Below are 18,808 nucleotides of genomic sequence, written 5' to 3' on the forward strand. Positions count from 1 at the left end.
TACAAGAGAGGGAGAGAAAAGATGTGTACAGGGGAGAGAGAAGATGTATACAGGGGAGAGAGAAGATGTATACAGGAGAGGAGAGAGATGTATACAGAGGATAGAGAATATGTATACAGGGGAGAGAGAAGATGTGTACAGGGGAGAGGGAAGATGTATACAGGAGAGGGAGACAGAAGATGTATACAGGGGAGAGAGATGTGTACAGGGGAGAGAGAGAGAACATGTATACAGGAGAGGGATGTTTACAGGATAGAGAAAATGTATACATGAGAGGAAGAGAGAAGATGTATACAGGAGAGGGAGAGAGAAGATGTATACAAGAGAGGGAGAGAAAAGATGTACAGTATACAAGAGAGGGAGAGAGAAGATGTATACAGGGGAGAGAGACGATGTATACAGGGGAGAGAGAAGATGTATACAGGAGAGGGAGACAGAAGATGTATACAGGGGAGAGAGACGATGTATACAGGGGAGAGAGAAGATGTATACAGGAGAGGGAGACAGAAGATGTATACAGGGGAGAGAGATGTGTACAGGGAGAGAGAGAGAATATGTATACAGGAGAGGGATGTTTACAGGATAGAGAAAATGTATACAAGAGAGGAAGAGAGAAGATGTATACAAGAGAGGGAGAGAAAAGATGTATACAAGAGAGGAGAGAAAAGATGTGTACAGGGGAGAGAGAAGATGTATACAGGGGAGAGAGAAGATGTATACAGGAGAGGGAGAGAGATGTATACAGAGGAGAGAGAATATGTATACAGGGGAGAGAGAAGATGTGTACAGGGGAGAGGGAAGATGTATACAGGAGAGGGAGACAGAAGATGTATACAGGGGAGAGAGATGTGTACAGGGAGAGAGAGAGAATATGTATACAGGAGAGGGATGTTTACAGGATAGAGAAAATGTATACATGAGAGGAAGAGAGAAGATGTATACAAGAGAGGGAGAGAAAAGATGTATACAAGAGAGGGAGAGAAAAGATGTACAGTATACAAGAGAGGGAGAGAGAAGATGTATACAGGGGAGAGAGAAGATGTATACAGGGGAGAGAGAAGATGTATACAGGAGAGGGAGAAGATATATACAGGAGAGGGAGAGAGAAGATGTGTACAGGGGAGAGAGAAGATGTATACAGGAGAGGGAGAAGATGTATACAGGAGAGGGAGAGAGAAGATGTATACAGGAGAGAAAGAGAGAAGATGTATACAAGAGAGGGAGAGAAAAGATGTACAGTATACAAGAGAGGGAGAGAGAAGATGTATACAGGGGAGAGAGAAGATGTATACAGGGGAGAGAGAAGGTGTATACAGGAGAGGGAGAAGATATATACAGGAGAGGGAGAGAGAAGATGTGTACAGGGGAGAGAGAAGATGTATACAGGAGAGGGAGAAGATGTATACAGGAGAGGGAGAGAGAAGATGTATACAAGAGAGGGAGAGAGAAGATGTGTACAGGGGAGAGAGAAGATGTATACAGGAGAGGGAGAGAGATGTATACAGGGTAGAGAGAAGATGGTTACATTAGAGAGATGTATACAGGGGAGAGGGAAGATGTATACAGGAGAGGGAGACAGAAGATGTATACAGGGGAGAGAGATGTGTACAGGGGAGAGAGAGAGAATATGTATACAGGAGAGGGATGTTTACAGGATAGAGAAAATGTATACAAGAGAGGAAGAGAGAAGATGTATACAAGAGAGGGAGAGAAAAGATGTATACAAGAGAGGGAGAGAAAAGATGTGTACAGGGGAGAGAGAAGATGTATACAGGAGAGGGAGAAGATGTATACAGGAGAGGGAGAGAGATGTATACAGAGGAGAGAGAATATGTATACAGGGGAGAGAGAAGATGTGTACAGGGGAGAGGGAAGATGTATACAGGAGAGGGAGACAAAAGATGTATACAGGGGAGAGAGAGATGTGTACAGGGGAGAGAGAGAGAATATGTATACAGGAGAGGGATGTTTACAGGATAGAGAAAATGTATACATGAGAGGAAGAGAGAAGATGTATACAGGAGAGGGAGAGAGAAGATGTATACAAGAGAGGGAGAGAAAATATGTATACAAGAGAGGGAGAGAGAAGATGTATACAGGGGAGAGAGAAGATGTATATAGGGGAGAGAGAAGATGTATACAGGAGAGGGAGACAGAAGATGTATACAGGAGAGGGAGATGTGTACAGGGGAGAGAGAGAGAATATGTATACAGGAGAGGGATGTTTACAGGATAGAGAAAATGTATACAAGAGAGGAAGAGAAAAGATGTATACAAGAGAGGGAGAGAAAAGATGTATACAAGAGAGGGAGAGAAAAGATGTGTACAGGGGAGAGAGAAGATGTATACAGGGGAGAGAGAAGATGTATACAGGAGAGGGAGAGAGATGTATACAGAGGAGAGAGAATATGTATACAGGGGAGAGAGAAGATGTGTACAGGGGAGAGGGAAGATGTATACAGGAGAGGGAGACAGAAGATGTATACAGGGGAGAGAGATGTGTACAGGGGAGAGAGAGAGAATATGTATACAGGAGAGGGATGTTTACAGGATAGAGAAAATGTATACATGAGAGGAAGAGAGAAGATGTATACAGGAGAGGGAGAGAGAAGATGTATACAAGAGAGGGAGAGAAAAGATGTACAGTATACAAGAGAGGGAGAGAGAAGATGTATAAAGGGGAGAGAGAAGATGTATACAGGAGAGGGAGAAGATATATACAGGAGAGGGAGAGAGAAGATGTGTACAGGGGAGAGAGAAGATGTATACAGGAGAGGGAGAGAGAAGATGTGTACAGGGGAGAGAGAAGATGTGTACAGGAGAGGGAGAAGATGTATACAGGAGAGGGAGAGAGAAGATGTATACAAGAGAGGGAGAGAAGATGTGTACAGGGGAGAGAGAAGATGTATACAGGAGAGGGAGAGAGATGTATACAGGGTAGAGAGCAGATGGTTACATTAGAGAGATGTATACAGGGGAGAGGGAAGATGTATACAGGAGAGGGAGACAGAAGATGTATACAGGGGAGAGAGATGTGTACAGGGGAGAGAGAGAGAATATGTATACAGGAGAGGGAGACAGAAGATGTATACAGGGGAGAGAGATGTGTACAGGGGAGAGAGAGAGAGAATATGTATACAGGAGAGGGATGTTTACAGGATAGAGAAAATGTATACAAGAGAGGAAGAGAGAAGATGTATACAAGAGAGGGAGAGAAAAGATGTATACAAGAGAGGGAGAGAAAAGATGTGTACAGGGGAGAGAGAAGATGTATACAGGAGAGGGAGAAGATGTATACAGGAGAGGGAGAGAGATGTATACAGAGGAGAGAGAATATGTATACAGGGGAGAGAGAAGATGTGTACAGGGGAGAGGGAAGATGTATACAGGAGAGGGAGACAAAAGATGTATACAGGGGAGAGAGAGATGTGTACAGGGGAGAGAGAGAGAATATGTATACAGGAGAGGGATGTTTACAGGATAGAGAAAATGTATACATGAGAGGAAGAGAGAAGATGTATACAGGAGAGGGAGAGAGAAGATGTATACAAGAGAGGGAGAGAAAATATGTATACAAGAGAGGGAGAGAGAAGATGTATACAGGGGAGAGAGAAGATGTATATAGGGGAGAGAGAAGATGTATACAGGAGAGGGAGACAGAAGATGTATACAGGAGAGGGAGATGTGTACAGGGGAGAGAGAGAGAATATGTATACAGGAGAGGGATGTTTACAGGATAGAGAAAATGTATACAAGAGAGGAAGAGAGAAGATGTATACAAGAGAGGGAGAGAAAAGATGTATACAAGAGAGGGAGAGAAAAGATGTGTACAGGGGAGAGAGAAGATGTATACAGGGGAGAGAGAAGATGTATACAGGAGAGGGAGAGAGATGTATACAGAGGAGAGAGAATATGTATACAGGGGAGAGAGAAGATGTGTACAGGGGAGAGGGAAGATGTATACAGGAGAGGGAGACAGAAGATGTATACAGGGGAGAGAGATGTGTACAGGGGAGAGAGAGAGAATATGTATACAGGAGAGGGATGTTTACAGGATAGAGAAAATGTATACATGAGAGGAAGAGAGAAGATGTATACAGGAGAGGGAGAGAGAAGATGTATACAAGAGAGGGAGAGAAAAGATGTACAGTATACAAGAGAGGGAGAGAGAAGATGTATACAGGGGAGAGAGAAGATGTATACAGGAGAGGGAGAAGATATATACAGGAGAGGGAGAGAGAAGATGTGTACAGGGGAGAGAGAAGATGTATACAGGAGAGGGAGAAGATGTATACAGGAGAGGGAGAGAGAAGATGTATACAGGGGAGAGAGAAGATGTATACAGGGGAGAGAGAAGATGTATACAGGAGAGGGAGAGAGAAGATGTGTACAGGGGAGAGAGAATATGTATACAGGAGAGGGAGAGAGAAGATGTATACAGAGGAGAGAGAATATGTATACAGGGGAGAGAGAAGATGTGTACAGGGGAGAGGGAAGATGTATACAGGAGAGGGAGACAGAAGATGTATAAAGGGGAGATAGATGTGTACAGGGGAGAGAGAGAATATGTATACAGGAGAGGGATGTTTACAGGATAGAGAAAATGTATACAGGAGAGGGAGAGAGAAGATGTATACAAGAGAGGGAGAGAAAAGATGTACAGTATACAAGAGAGGGAGAGAGAAGATGTATACAGGGGAGAGAGAAGATGTATACAGGAGAGGGAGAAGATATATACAGGAGAGGGAGAGAGAAGATGTGTACAGGGGAGAGAGAAGATGTATACAGGAGAGGGAGAAGATGTATACAGGAGAGGGAGAGAGAAGATGTATACAAGAGAGGGAGAGAGAAGATGTGTACAGGGGAGAGAGAAGATGTATACAGGAGAGGGAGAGAGATGTATACAGGGTAGAGAGCAGATGGTTACATTAGAGAGATGTATACAGGGGAGAGGGAAGATGTATACAGGAGAGGGAGACAGAAGATGTATACAGGGGAGAGAGATGTGTACAGGGGAGAGAGAGAGAATATGTATACAGGAGAGGGATGTTTACAGGATAGAGAAAATGTATACATGAGAGGAAGAGAGAAGATGTATACAGGAGAGGGAGAGAGAAGATGTATACAAGAGAGGGAGAGAAAAGATGTACAGTATACAAGAGAGGGAGAGAGAAGATGTATACAGGGGAGAGAGACGATGTATACAGGGGAGAGAGAAGATGTATACAGGAGAGGGAGACAGAAGATGTATACAGGGGAGAGAGATGTGTACAGGGGAGAGAGAGAGAATATGTATACAGGAGAGGGATGTTTACAGGATAGAGAAAATGTATACAAGAGAGGAAGAGAGAAGATGTATACAAGAGAGGGAGAGAAAAGATGTATACAAGAGAGGGAGAGAAAAGATGTGTACAGGGGAGAGAGAAGATGTATACAGGAGAGGGAGAAGATGTATACAGGAGAGGGAGAGAGATGTATACAGAGGATAGAGAATATGTATACAGGGGAGAGAGAAGATGTGTACAGGGGAGAGGGAAGATGTATACAGGAGAGGGAGACAGAAGATGTATACAGGGGAGAGAGATGTGTACAGGGGAGAGAGAGAGAATATGTATACAGGAGAGGGATGTTTACAGGATAGAGAAAATGTATACATGAGAGGAAGAGAGAAGATGTATACAGGAGAGGGAGAGAGAAGATGTATACAAGAGAGGGAGAGAAAAGATGTATACAAGAGAGGGAGAGAGAAGATGTATACAGGGGAGAGAGAAGATGTATACAGGGGAGAGAGAAGATGTATACAGGAGAGGGAGAAGATGTATACAGGAGAGGGAGAGAGATGTATACAGAGGAGAGAAGATGTGTACAGAAGAGAGAGAGAGAGAAAAGAAGTATACAGGAGAGAGAGAGAAGATGTATACAGGAGACGGAGAGAAGAGGTATACAGGAGAGGGAGAGAGCAGATGTATACAGAGGAGGAGAGAGAAGATGTATACGGGCTGGTATAGGTTCTCGTCTCTATTGCCGCATGGCAGGAGATTTGTGGCTATACCTGTATACCAGGTTTATGCACAATGAAGCCATCTTATGTAGGAAGGGCTCCTAGGAGCAGGCTGGCAGTGACAGACTTACTGACATTGGGTGTGGGAGAACTGGGAGGAGGGGGAGAGAGTACTGGGTGTGGGAGTACTGGTGATGGGGAGGAGGGGGAGAGAGTACTGGGTATGGGAGTACTGGGTATGGGGGGAGGAAGGACTGGGAGGAGGGAGTACAGGGTGTGGGAGGAGGGAGTACAGGGTGAGAGAGAACTGGGGGGGGGGGAGAGAGTGCTGGGGGAGTACAGGGAGAAGTGAATAGTTGTTGGATGGGAGGGAGTACTGGGTGTGGGAGTACTGGGGGTTGGGGGAGGGAGCAGTGGATGTGGGAGTACTGGGTGTGGGAGTACTGGGGGGGGAGTATTGGGGGTTGGGGGAGGGAGCAGTGGATGTGGGAGTACTGGGGGGGGAGAGAGTACTGGTTGAGGGAGTACTGGGGGGAGGAGAAGGGATTACTGGGAGAAGTGAGTAGTTGTGGGAGGGAGTACTAGGGGGAGACAGTACTGACGGAAAGAGTACTGGGATGAAGGGGAAAGTAGTACTGAGGTAAGGAGTACTCGGGAAAGAGGGGGAGGCAGTACTGAGGGAAGGAGTACTTGGGGGAGAGGGGGAGGCAGTACTGAAGGAAGGAGTACTTGGGGGAGAGGGGGAGGCAGTACTGAGGGAAGGAGTACTGGGGGGAGAGGGGGAGGCAGTACTGAGGTAAGGAGTACTCGGGGGAGAGGGGAGGCAGTACTGAGGGAAGGAGTACTGGGGGGAGAGGGGGAGGCAGTACTGAGGGAAGGAGTACTGGGGGGAGATGGGGAGGCAGTACTGAGGTAAGGAGTACTCGGGGGAGAGGGGGAGGCAGTACTGAGGGAAGGAGTACTGGGGAGGAGAGGGGGAGACAGTACTGAGGGAAGGAGTACTGGGGGGGAGAGGGGGAGGCAGTACTGAGGGAAGGAGTACTGGGGGGAGGGGGAGGCAGTACTGAGGTAAGGAGTACTGGGGGGGGGAGAGGGTGAGGCAGTACTGAGGGAAGGAGTACTGGGGGGAGAGGGGGAGGCAGTACTGAGGGAAGGAGTACTGGGGGGGGGAGAGGGGGAGGCAGTACTGAGGTAAGGAGTACTGGGGGGGGAGGCAGTACTGAGGGAATGAGTACTCGGGGGAGGCAGTACTGAGGGAAGGAGTACTGGGGGGGGGTGGAGAGGGGGAGGCAGTACTGAAGGAAGGAGTACTGGGGGGGGGAGAGGGGGGGGCAGTACTGAAGGAAGGAGTACTGGGGGGGGGGGAGAGGGGGGTTGGCAGTACTGAGGGAAGGAGTACTGGGGGGAGAGTGGGAGGCAGTACTGAGGGAAGGAGTACTGGGGGAGGCAGTACTAAGGGAAGGAGTACTGGGGGGGGGGAGAGGGGGAGGCAGTACTGAAGGAAGGAGTACTGGGGGAGGCAGTACTAAGGGAAGGAGTACTGGGGGGGGAGAGGGGGAGGCAGTACTGAGGGAAGGAGTAGTGGGGGGGGGAGAGGGGGAGGCAGTACTGAGGGAAGGAGTAGTGGGGGAAGAGGGGGAGGCAGTACTGAGGGAGGGAGTACTGGGGGGAGAGGGGGAGGCAGTACTAAGGGAAGGAGTAGTGGGGGGAGAGGGGGAGGCAGTACTGAGGGAAGAGGGGGAGGCAGTACTGAGGGAAGGAGTACTGTGGGGGGGGAGAGGGGGAGGCAGTACTGAGGGAAGGAGTACTGGGGGGGTGGGAGAGGGGGAGGCAGTACTGAGGGAAGGAGTACTGGGGGGGGGGAGAGGGGGAGGCAGTACTGAGGGAAGGAGTACTGGGGGGGGGGAGGCAGTACTGAGGGAAGGAGTACTGGGGGGGGGAGAGGGGGAGGCAGTACTGAGGGAAGGAGTACTGGGGGGGGGGAGAGGGGGAGGCAGTACTGTGGGAGGGAGTACTATGGTGAGTGGGGTATGTGGGCTCAGAGAAGCAGTCACCCCCTGACGGGTGCTCTTTACTACACCAGTAACCATGGTGAGGCGAGGTGACCGTCCTTAGGGGGTGGCACCATCTCCGTCATCACGATCTTTCAGCTGCCATTGGCACGCAGCCGGGGAGCTCTGTGGAACGCAAACAGGAAGTGTCGGAGCGGAAGTGCAGGAAGCACTTCCGGGTGCCTGAATGGCTGCGCTGGGACAAGAGAGGGCGAGACTCCGGCCTCATCCATCCGTCTATAGGGTCTGTCCCGTATATACCTTATATATACATTATATCCCTGAGGCTCTGGCCTGTGTCTGTATTATACCTGTATTATATATACATTATATCCCTGAGGCTCTGGCCTGTGTCTGTATTATATATATATACACATTATATCCCTGAGGCTCTGGCCTGTGTCTGTATTATACCTGTATTATATATATACATTATATCCCTGAGGCTCTGGCCTGTGTCTGTATTATACCTGTATTATATATACATTATATCCCTGATTCTCTGGCCTGTGTCTGTATTATACCTGTATTATATACACATTTTATCCCTGAGGCTCTGGCCTGTGTCTGTATTATACCTGTAATATATATATATATATATATATATATATATATATATATATATACATTAATTATATCCCTGAGGCCCTGGCCTGTGTCTGTATTATATATATACATTATATCCCTGAGGCTCTGGCCTGTGTCTGTATTATACCTGTATTATATATATACATTATATCCCTGAGGCTCTGGCCTGTGTCTGTATTATACCTGTATTATATACACATTTTATCCCTGAGGCTCTGGCCTGTGTCTGTATTATACCTGTATTATATATATATATATATATATATATATATATATATATATACATTAATTATATCCCTGAGGCCCTGGCCTGTGTCTGTATTATACCTGTAATATATATATATATATATATATATATATATATATATATATATATATATATATATATATATATATATATATACATTAATTATATCCCTGAGGCCCTGGCCTGTGTCTGTATTATATATATACATTATATCCCTGAGGCTCTGGCCTGTGTCTGTATTATACCTGTATTATATATATATACATTATATCCCTGAGGCTCTGGCCTGTGTCTGTATTATACCTGTATTATATATATACATTATATCCCTGAGTCTCTGGCCTGTGTCTGTATTATAAATATACACATTATATCCCTGAGGCTCTGGCCTGTGTCTGTAATATATATATATATAAATATATATATATATATATATATATATATATATATATATATATACATACATACATATATACATTATATCCCTGAGGCTCTGGCCTGTGTCTATTATACCTGTAATATATATATATATATATATATATATATATATATATATATATATATATATATATATATATATATATATATATATATATATATATATATATATATATATATATATATACATTATATCCCTGAGGCTCTGGCCTGTGTCTGTATTATACCTGTATTATATATATATATATATATACATTATATCCCTGAGGCCCTGGCCTGTGTCTGTATTATACCTGTATTATATATATACACACTAGGTGATTCATCGCGCCCTACGGGCGCTCTTCACACCGTCGTAAGGGGCTGCGCCCCCTTAATTTGTGAACGTTTGTATATGAGAAATATGGTTAGAATTGTATGAAAGATGCCCTGTATTGCAACTTAGGTGTCCGCGAATCGCGGGAGGGGGGGTCGCGGAGGGTGCCGCGAATTGCAGGAGGGGGGGTCGCGGGGGGTGCCGCGAATTGCAGGAGGAGGGGGGGGGGTTGTGGGGGGGTGGATGCTGCGAATCGCGGGAGGGGAGGGATTGCAGAGAATCGCGGGAGGGGGGTCGCGGGGTGGGTTGCTGCAAATTGCGGGAGGGGGGTTACGGGGGCGGGGGTTGCGGCGAATCATGGTAGGGGGGGTCGCAGGGGGTGTGCCGTGAATCACGGGAGGGGGGGTCACGGGGTGGGGTGCCGAGAATCGCGGGGGGGTGTGTGTGCCGTGAATCGCGGGAGTGGGGGTTGCGGGGGGGGGGGTGGGTGGGGGAGTGTGACGCGAATCGCCACAAGAAAAAATCAACACAGAAAGGTCAACACATGTAAATGTTGACATAAGTGTGGCACTTCATTGGTGTCCATGTCGACAGATGAGAATGAATATGAAAACATTCAAAAAATGAAAAAAAAAACCCTTCAAAAACTCATGTCAACCTTTTTCATTGTCGACCATAGCCATGTCAGTGTTTTCCATGTGCAATTTAATTCTGGAGCTGCCGCGAATCGCGTGGGGGTGCCGCAAATTGCGGGAGGGGGGGTCGCGGGGGTGGGTGCCGCGAATCGCGGGAGGGGGGTTACGGGGCGGGGCTTGCGGCGAATCATGGGAGGGGGGGTCGCGGGGGTGTGCCGTGAAACACGGGAGGGGGGGTCACGGGGTGGGGTGCCGAGAATCGCGGGGGAGGTGTGTGTGTGCCGTGAATCGCGGGAGTGGGGGTTGTGGGGGGGGGGTGTGTGACGCAAATCGCCACAAGAAAAAATCAACACAGAAAGGTCAACACATGTAAATGTTGACATAAGTGTGGCACTTCATTGGTGTCCATGTCGACACATGAGAATAAATATGAAAATATTCAAAAAATGAAATAAATCTTCAAAAACTCATGTCAGCCTTTTTTATTGTCGACCATAGCCGTGCCAGTGTTTTGCATGTGCCATTTAATCCTGGGGCTGCCACGAATCGTGGGGGGGTGCCGCGATTTGCGGGAGGGGGAGGTTGCGGGGGGTGGGTGCCGCGAATCGCGGGAGGGCGGGGTTCACAGGGGTTCCGGTGGGGGGTTGCCGCGAATTGCGGGAGGTGGGGGGTCACGGGGGGTGCCGCGAATCGCGGGAGGGGGGGTTGCGGGGGGGTGTGACGCGAATCGCCACAAGAAAAAATCAACACAGAAAGGTCAACACATGTAAATGTTGACATAAGTGTGCCACTTCATTGGTGTCCATGTTGACACATGACAATGAATATGAAAACATTCAAAAAATGAAATAAATCTTCAAAAACTCATGTCAGCCTTTTTCATTGTCGACCATAGCCGTGCCAGTGTTTTGCATGTGCCATTTAATCCTGGGGCTGCCACGAATCGTGGGGGGGTGCCGCGATTTGCGGGAGGGGGAGGTTGCGGGGGGTGGGTGCCGCGAATCGCGGGAGAGCGGGGTTCATGGGGGTTCCGGTGGGGGGTTGCCGCGAATTGCGGGAGGGGGAGGGTCGCGGGGGGGTGCCGGGAATCGCCGGAGGGGGGGTTGCGGGGGGTGTGACGCGAATCGCCACAAGAAAAAAATCAACACAGAAAGGTCAACACATGTAAATGTTGACATAAGTGTGGCACTTCATTGGTGTCCATGTCGACACATGAGAATGAATATGAAAATATTCAAAAAATGGCAAAAAAACTTCAAAAACTCATGTCAACCTTTTTCATTGTCGACCATAGCCATGTCAGTGTTTTCCATGTGCAATTTAATTCTGGAGCTGCCGTGAATCACGGGGGGGTGCCGCGAATTGCGGGAGGGGGGGTCGCGGGGGTGGGTGCCGCGAATCGCGGGAGGGCGGGGTTCACAGGGGTTCCGGTGGGGGGTTGCCGCGAATTGCGGGAGGTGGGGGGTCACGGGGGGTGCCGCGAATCGCGGGAGGGGGGGTTGCGGGGGGTGTGACGCGAATCGCCACAAGAAAAAATCAACACAGAAAGGTCAACACATGTAAATGTTGACATAAGTGTGCCACTTCATTGGTGTCCATGTCGACACATGACAATGAATATGAAAAAATAAAAAAATTTAAAATAAATCTTCAAAAACTCATGTCAACCTTTTTCATTGTCGACCATAGCCATGTCAGTGTTTTGCATGTGCCATTTAATCCTGGGGCTGCTGCGAATCGCGGGGGGGGGGGTGCCGCGAATCACGGGAGGGGGGTCGCAGGGGGGGTGCCGCCAATCGTGCAAGGGGGGGTCGCGGGGGGGTTCTTTTTGCCACGAATCGCGGGAGGGAGGTCGCGGGGGGGGGGGTGTTTTTTCCGCGAATCGGGGGGGGGGGTCACGGGGGAGGGTTTGCCGCGATTCGCGGGAGGGGGGGGGGGCGCGGGGTGGTGGTTATGCCGCGAATTGCGGGAGGGGTCGTGGGGGGGTTCTTTTTGCAGCGAATCGCGGGAGGGGGGGTCGCAGGGGTGTTTTTGCTGCGAATCGCGGTAAGGGGGGTTCGCGGGTGTTTTTGCCGCGAATCGCGGGAGGAGGGGGGGGGCGCGCGGGGGGAGGTTTTGCCGCAAATCGCGGGAGGGGGGCGCTCACCTGGTGGCTGTGGAGTAGCAGTGCTGGGCAACATGGGAAGGGAGTGGGTGTCTGGCACTGTCTGTGGGCTCACTGGGCTGGTTCTCTGTCACATACCTCCCAACATGACCCTCTCCAGGAGGGACACAATGCTCTGTTTCTAGACTTCCCCTTAATGTATGATTGCCATCACCTGTTTTACACAGGTTAATTTCTCAGAAAGGTGTTCAGCACAGATGAAGGCAATCACACATTAAGAGGAAAGTCCAGGAACAGAGCGTTATAGACACAGACACCCACTTTGAGTGACAGATGTAGCCAAATATATAGGAGATTATATCCCTGAGGCTCTGGCCTGTGTCTGTATTATATATATATATATATATATATATATATATATATATATATATATATATATATATATATATATATATATATATATATATACATTATATCCCTGGGGCCCTGGCCTGTGTCTGTAATATATATATATATATATATATATATATATACACATTATATCCCTGAGGCTCTGGCCTGTGTCTGTATTATATATATATATATATATATACACATTATATCCCTGAGGCTCTGGCCTGTGTCTGTATTATACCTGTATTATATATATACACATTATATCCCTGAGGCTCTGGCCTGTGTCTGTATTATACCTGTATTATATACACATTATATCCCTGAGGCTCTGGCCTGTGTCTGTATTATACCTGTATTATATATATACACATTATATCCCTGAGGCCCTGGCCTGTGTCTGTATTATACCTGTATTATATATATATACACATTATATCCCTGAGGCTCTGGCCTGTGTCTGTATTATACCTGTATTATATATATATACACATTATATCCCTGAGGCTCTGGCCTGTGTCTGTATTATACCTGTATTATATATATACACATTATATCCCTGAGGCTCTGGCCTGTGTCTGTATTATACCTGTATTATATATATACACATTATATCCCTGAGGCTCTGGCCTGTGTCTGTATTATACCTGTATTATATATATACACATTATATCCCTGAGGCTCTGGCCTGTGTCTGTATTATACCTGTATTATATATATACACATTATATCCCTGAGGCTCTGGCCTGTGTCTGTATTATATATATATACACATTATATCCCTGAGGCTCTGGCCTGTGTCTGTATTATACCTGTATTATATATACATTATATCCCTGAGGCTCTGGCCTGTGTCTGTATTATATATATACACATTATATCCCTGAGGCTCTGGCCTGTGTCTGTGTTATACCTGTATTATATATACATTATATCCCTGAGGCTCTGGCCTGTGTCTGTGTTATACCTGTATTATATACACATTATATCCCTGAGGCTCTGGCCTGTGTCTGTATTATACCTGTATTATATACACATTATATCCCTGAGGCTCTGGCCTGTGTCTGTGTTATACCTGTATTATATATACATTATATCCCTGAGGCTCTGGCCTGTGTCTGTATTATATATAATATATATATATATATATATATAGCCTTGGAAGTAGAATATACAACGGGGCGGCACTCAAACGGATTTCTCACGTAGAATAATTGCAGACCGACAACTGCTTAGGTCTGACGTTTCGGTAATTTAATACCTTTTTCAAAGACACAAATACATGAAAAAACACTTACTTATATAGAAGATATCACCAGTGACAAGTCCCGGCGTCTCCACGCCCGTGCCCACGCCGGCGCACGCATCTGACGTCACTGGACGGTGTCCTCAGTACAGGCAGCTGCACGGCTTGGGCCGTTGCTATGGTGACCACCGTAGACCTGTAATCAAAATAGAAACAATGTGTAAAAAAACGTGAGACACTTTAGCAGACAGTACATGTATACATTAGGTACGCATGTGGAAAAAGATAAAAAGAGCAAAGCAGACAATATCAATAAAGATTGCAACAGATAATCAGTTGTAACACATCGCCATGTGTACTGCCAAAATGTATAAAGCTAATCAGCTGAGCTTTGGTGGGGAGGGGGAGAGAAGGGAGGCAAAAATATGAAAAACATTACATGGTCGACACGATTAGAACCATGTCGACTACAATGTCAACCCTCTAATATAAGGCTACAAGAAGCAATTAAGAGATGAATATTCATTAAGCCCAGCGGGGGCAACAGCATTCAATTTGAAAATCCATTTAGCTTCAAGCTGTAAGAGCTTCTTGTTGCGATCCCCTCCTCTCACACTCGCTTGAACCTGGTCTATCATCTTATATTTTAGAGTCGGCAGTGGATGTCGACAGTCTCTAAAATGTTTGGCCACTGGTTGATCAGAGGGAACACCGTCCAATGCACTTTTAATAGAGTGACGGTGCATGGCCATACGCTCCTTGAAGGTTCTGCTGGTTTTGCCGACATAAATAAGTCCACAAGGACAACGTATTATGTAGACCACGAATCGACTCGAGCATGTCAGCACTTTGTTAATCTTCTAACGGTGACCCGTATAAGGATGAGTGAAGGAGTCCCCTTGTTCAAGGTATCCACATGTCACGCATCCCGTACACTTATAATTACCAGGCTTCTTGGTAAGAAAGTGAGTTTTTTTGGTGCCACCCAGATGAGTAACATCAGTTTTAACTAATTTGTCACGTAAATTAGTCCCTCTCTTGTAGCAGGGCATTACCCCCATTTCTTTTAACGCTGGCAATTCAGGATCGTGACATACCAGCGGCCAAATGTTTTTCACAGTATTAGTCAACACGGAGCTAGCCGTCGAATACGTGTTGATAAAAGGCATGCGTTTCAAGGAATCAGATTTCTGTTTAGCTCTCAATGTATCTTCCCTAGGGATAGATAATGCCTTCTCCTTAGCCTGTAGGAGGGAGTCGCGGTTGTATCCACGGCTTTCGAATTTTTGGACCATGATATCCATCTGGGAAGCTGCAACTTCTCGATTGCTGCAGATCCTTCTTACCCTGAGCATTTGGGAGTATGGCAACCCCAATTTAGCTGATGGAGGGTGATGGCTTGATGCCTCAAGCAGGGTATTACGGTCAGTTGTTTTACGGTATACAGATGTCGACAATATCCCAGATGCATTAGTAATTTCAACATCCAAATAATTGATACATGTCTCGCTATACGAGGCCGTGAATTTGATGTTGGGGTCTGTGCTGTTAGCATACAGAACAACTTCCTCCAAGGTTTGCTGTGAACCGGTCCAGACGATCAGAATATCGTCGATGAACCGTACATACAGGGCGATGTTAGCTGCTGAGAGGGGATGTGACAAAATAAGATCTTGTTCCATTTGGAACATGTAGGCATTGGCATACGTCGGGGCTACGCAAGAACCCATTGCGCAGCCCCGACGCTGCAGGTAGTAGCCCCCATCAAAAAAGAAATAGTTCCGGGTTAAGGTGAGCTCCAACAGACGCAGGTAGAACTCTACCTCCGGACCATGAAAGTTCAAATTATTGCTGATGAGATTTCTTGTAGCTGACAGGCCGTCACGGTGCGGGATATTAGTGTAAAGGCTTACCACATCCAGTGTACATAGTACCGTGGACTGTGGCAAGCCCCTCTATATTACACCATCTCGCAGTACCTGGACGCTCATCTACAGCCAGTAGTCCAGTCTCAGAAAACCTTTTTGAAGGACACCACGGATCTTATTCTCAAACTGGAGGCTTTAGGGGGCTTGCCACAGTCCACGGTACTATGTACACTGGATGTGGTAAGCCTTTACACTAATATCCCGCACCGTGACGGCCTGTCAGCTACAAGAAATCTCATCAGCAATAATTTGAACTTTCATGGTCCGGAGGTAGAGTTCTACCTGCGTCTGTTGGAGCTCACCTTAACCCGGAACTATTTCTTTTTTGATGGGGGCTACTACCTGCAGCGTCGGGGCTGCGCAATGGGTTCTTGCGTAGCCCCGACGTATGCCAATGCCTACATGTTCCAAATGGAACAAGATCTTATTTTGTCACATCCCCTCTCAGCAGCTAACATCGCCCTGTATGTACGGTTCATCGACGATATTCTGATCGTCTGGACCGGTTCACAGCAAACCTTGGAGGAAGTTGTTCTGTATGCTAACAGCACAGACCCCAACATCAAATTCACGGCCTCGTATAGCGAGACATGTATCAATTATTTGGATGTTGAAATTACTAATGCATCTGGGATATTGTCGACATCTGTATACCGTAAAACAACTGACCGTAATACCCTGCTTGAGGCATCAAGCCATCACCCTCCATCAGCTAAATTGGGGTTGCCATACTCCCAAATGCTCAGGGTAAGAAGGATCTGCAGCAATCGAGAAGTTGCAGCTTCCCAGATGGATATCATGGTCCAAAAATTCGAAAGCCGTGGATACAACCGCGACTCCCTCCTACAGGCTAAGGAGAAGGCATTATCTATCCCTAGGGAAGATACATTGAGAGCTAAACAGAAATCTGATTCCTTGAAACGCATGCCTTTTATCAACACGTATTCGACGGCTAGCTCCGTGTTGACTAATACTGTGAAAAACATTTGGCCGCTGGTATGTCACGATCCTGAATTGCCAGCGTTAAAAGAAATGGGGGTAATGCCCTGCTACAAGAGAGGGACTAATTTACGTGACAAATTAGTTAAAACTGATGTTACTCATCTGGGTGGCACCAAAAAAACTCACTTTCTTACCAAGAAGCCTGGTAATTATAAGTGTACGGGATGCGTGACATGTGGATACCTTGAACAAGGGGACTCCTTCACTCATCCTTATACGGGTCACCGTTACAAGATTAACAAAGTGCTGACATGCTCGAGTCGATTCGTGGTCTACATAATACGTTGTCCTTGTGGACTTATTTATGTCGGCAAAACCAGCAGAACCTTCAAGGAGCGTATGGCCATGCACCGTCACTCTATTAAAAGTGCATTGGACGGTGTTCCCTCTGATCAACCAGTGGCCAAACATTTTAGAGACTGTCGACATCCACTGCCGACTCTAAAATATAAGATGATAGACCAGGTTCAAGCGAGTGTGAGAGGAGGGGATCGCAACAAGAAGCTCTTACAGCTTGAAGCTAAATGGATTTTCAAATTGAATGCTGTTGCCCCCGCTGGGCTTAATGAATATTCATCTCTTAATTGCTTCTTGTAGCCTTATATTAGAGGGTTGACATTGTAGTCGACATGGTTCTAATCGTGTCGACCATGTAATGTTTTTCATATTTTTGCCTCCCTTCTCTCCCCCTCCCCACCAAAGCTCAGCTGGTTAGCTTTATACATTTTGGCAGTACACATGGCGATGTGTTACAACTGATTATCTGTTGCAATCTTTATTGATATTGTCTGCTTTGCTCTTTTTATCTTTTTCCACATGCGTACCTAATGTATACATGTACTGTCTGCTAAAGTGTCTCACGTTTTTTTACACATTGTTTCTATTTTGATTACAGGTCTACGGTGGTCACCATAGCAACGGCCCAAGCCGTGCAGCTGCCTGTACTGAGGACACCGTCCAGTGACGTCAGATGCGTGCGCCGGCGTGGGCACGGGCGTGGAGACGCCGGGACTTGTCACTGGTGATATCTTCTATATAAGTAAGTGTTTTTTCATGTATTTGTGTCTTTGAAAAAGGTATTAAATTACCGAAACGTCAGACCTAAGCAGTTGTCGGTCTGCAATTATTCTACGTGAGAAATCCGTTTGAGTGCCGCCCCGTTGTATATTCTACTTCCAAGGCTATAGTTCCCAGGAAGGCACCACGGTCGTTGATACTATTTGTTGGGAGTGCCGGATCCCTGTCCCTTCTATATATATATATATATATATATATATATATATATAAAAATATACACATTATATCCCTGAGGCCCTGGCCTGTGTCTGTAATATATATATATATATATATATATACATTATATCCCTGAGGCTCTGGCCTGTGCCTGTATTATACCTGTATTATATATACATTATATCCCTGAGGCTCTGGCCTGTGTCTGTATTATACCTGTATTATACCTGTATTATATACACATTATATCCCTGAGGCCCTGGCCTGTGTCTGTAATATATATATATACACATTATATCCCTGAGGCCCTGGCCTGTGTCTGTAATATATATATTATTGTTATTGTGTACAGTCCCTGCATGTTCTCTGTAGCTTGCAGCAGTAATCCCGGTATCTCTTCTCTGCGATGTGGGATATTATCTGGTACATCCTCTTACTAATGACAACAATTACGGAAGTGTCCCATGCACAGCCAATGGCAATGAGTGGAGAGGGAAACTACTATATGTCCAGATTTTACACTATTGGAATACAGACCACGACTAACATGACCTGGCCTGTTACTTTTTGGCATCTACCCCTCTTCCATTAGCAAGCCGGATCGAGATTTCGCTGGGCTGGTGACG

The 18,808-nt window shown here is 46.5% G+C and overlaps 3 protein-coding genes across 7 annotated transcripts in view; 2 read left to right on the forward strand and 1 right to left on the reverse strand.

Moving 5' to 3' along the window:
* Positions 1–18,808, forward strand: part of LOC146009858 (uncharacterized) — a 360,424-nt gene that overhangs the window by 134,468 nt on the left and 207,148 nt on the right. The window lies entirely within an intron of this gene.
* LOC146009862 (uncharacterized) overlaps positions 1–18,808 on the reverse strand; it is a 151,902-nt gene that overhangs the window by 35,160 nt on the left and 97,934 nt on the right. The window lies entirely within an intron of this gene.
* LOC146009872 (uncharacterized) overlaps positions 8,142–18,808 on the forward strand; it is a 29,511-nt gene continuing 18,844 nt past the window's right edge. For all 3 annotated transcript variants that reach the window (XM_083150441.1, XM_083150443.1, XM_083150444.1), the window contains exon 1: positions 8,142–8,296. The gene's annotated coding sequence lies outside the window, so the exon portion shown is untranslated. The remainder of the gene's footprint in view (positions 8,297–18,808) is intronic.

This window comes from Crinia signifera, chromosome 6 (assembly GCF_055691185.1).
Source record: "Crinia signifera chromosome 6, ASM5569118v1, whole genome shotgun sequence".
Classification (NCBI taxonomy): Eukaryota; Metazoa; Chordata; class Amphibia; order Anura; family Myobatrachidae; genus Crinia; species Crinia signifera.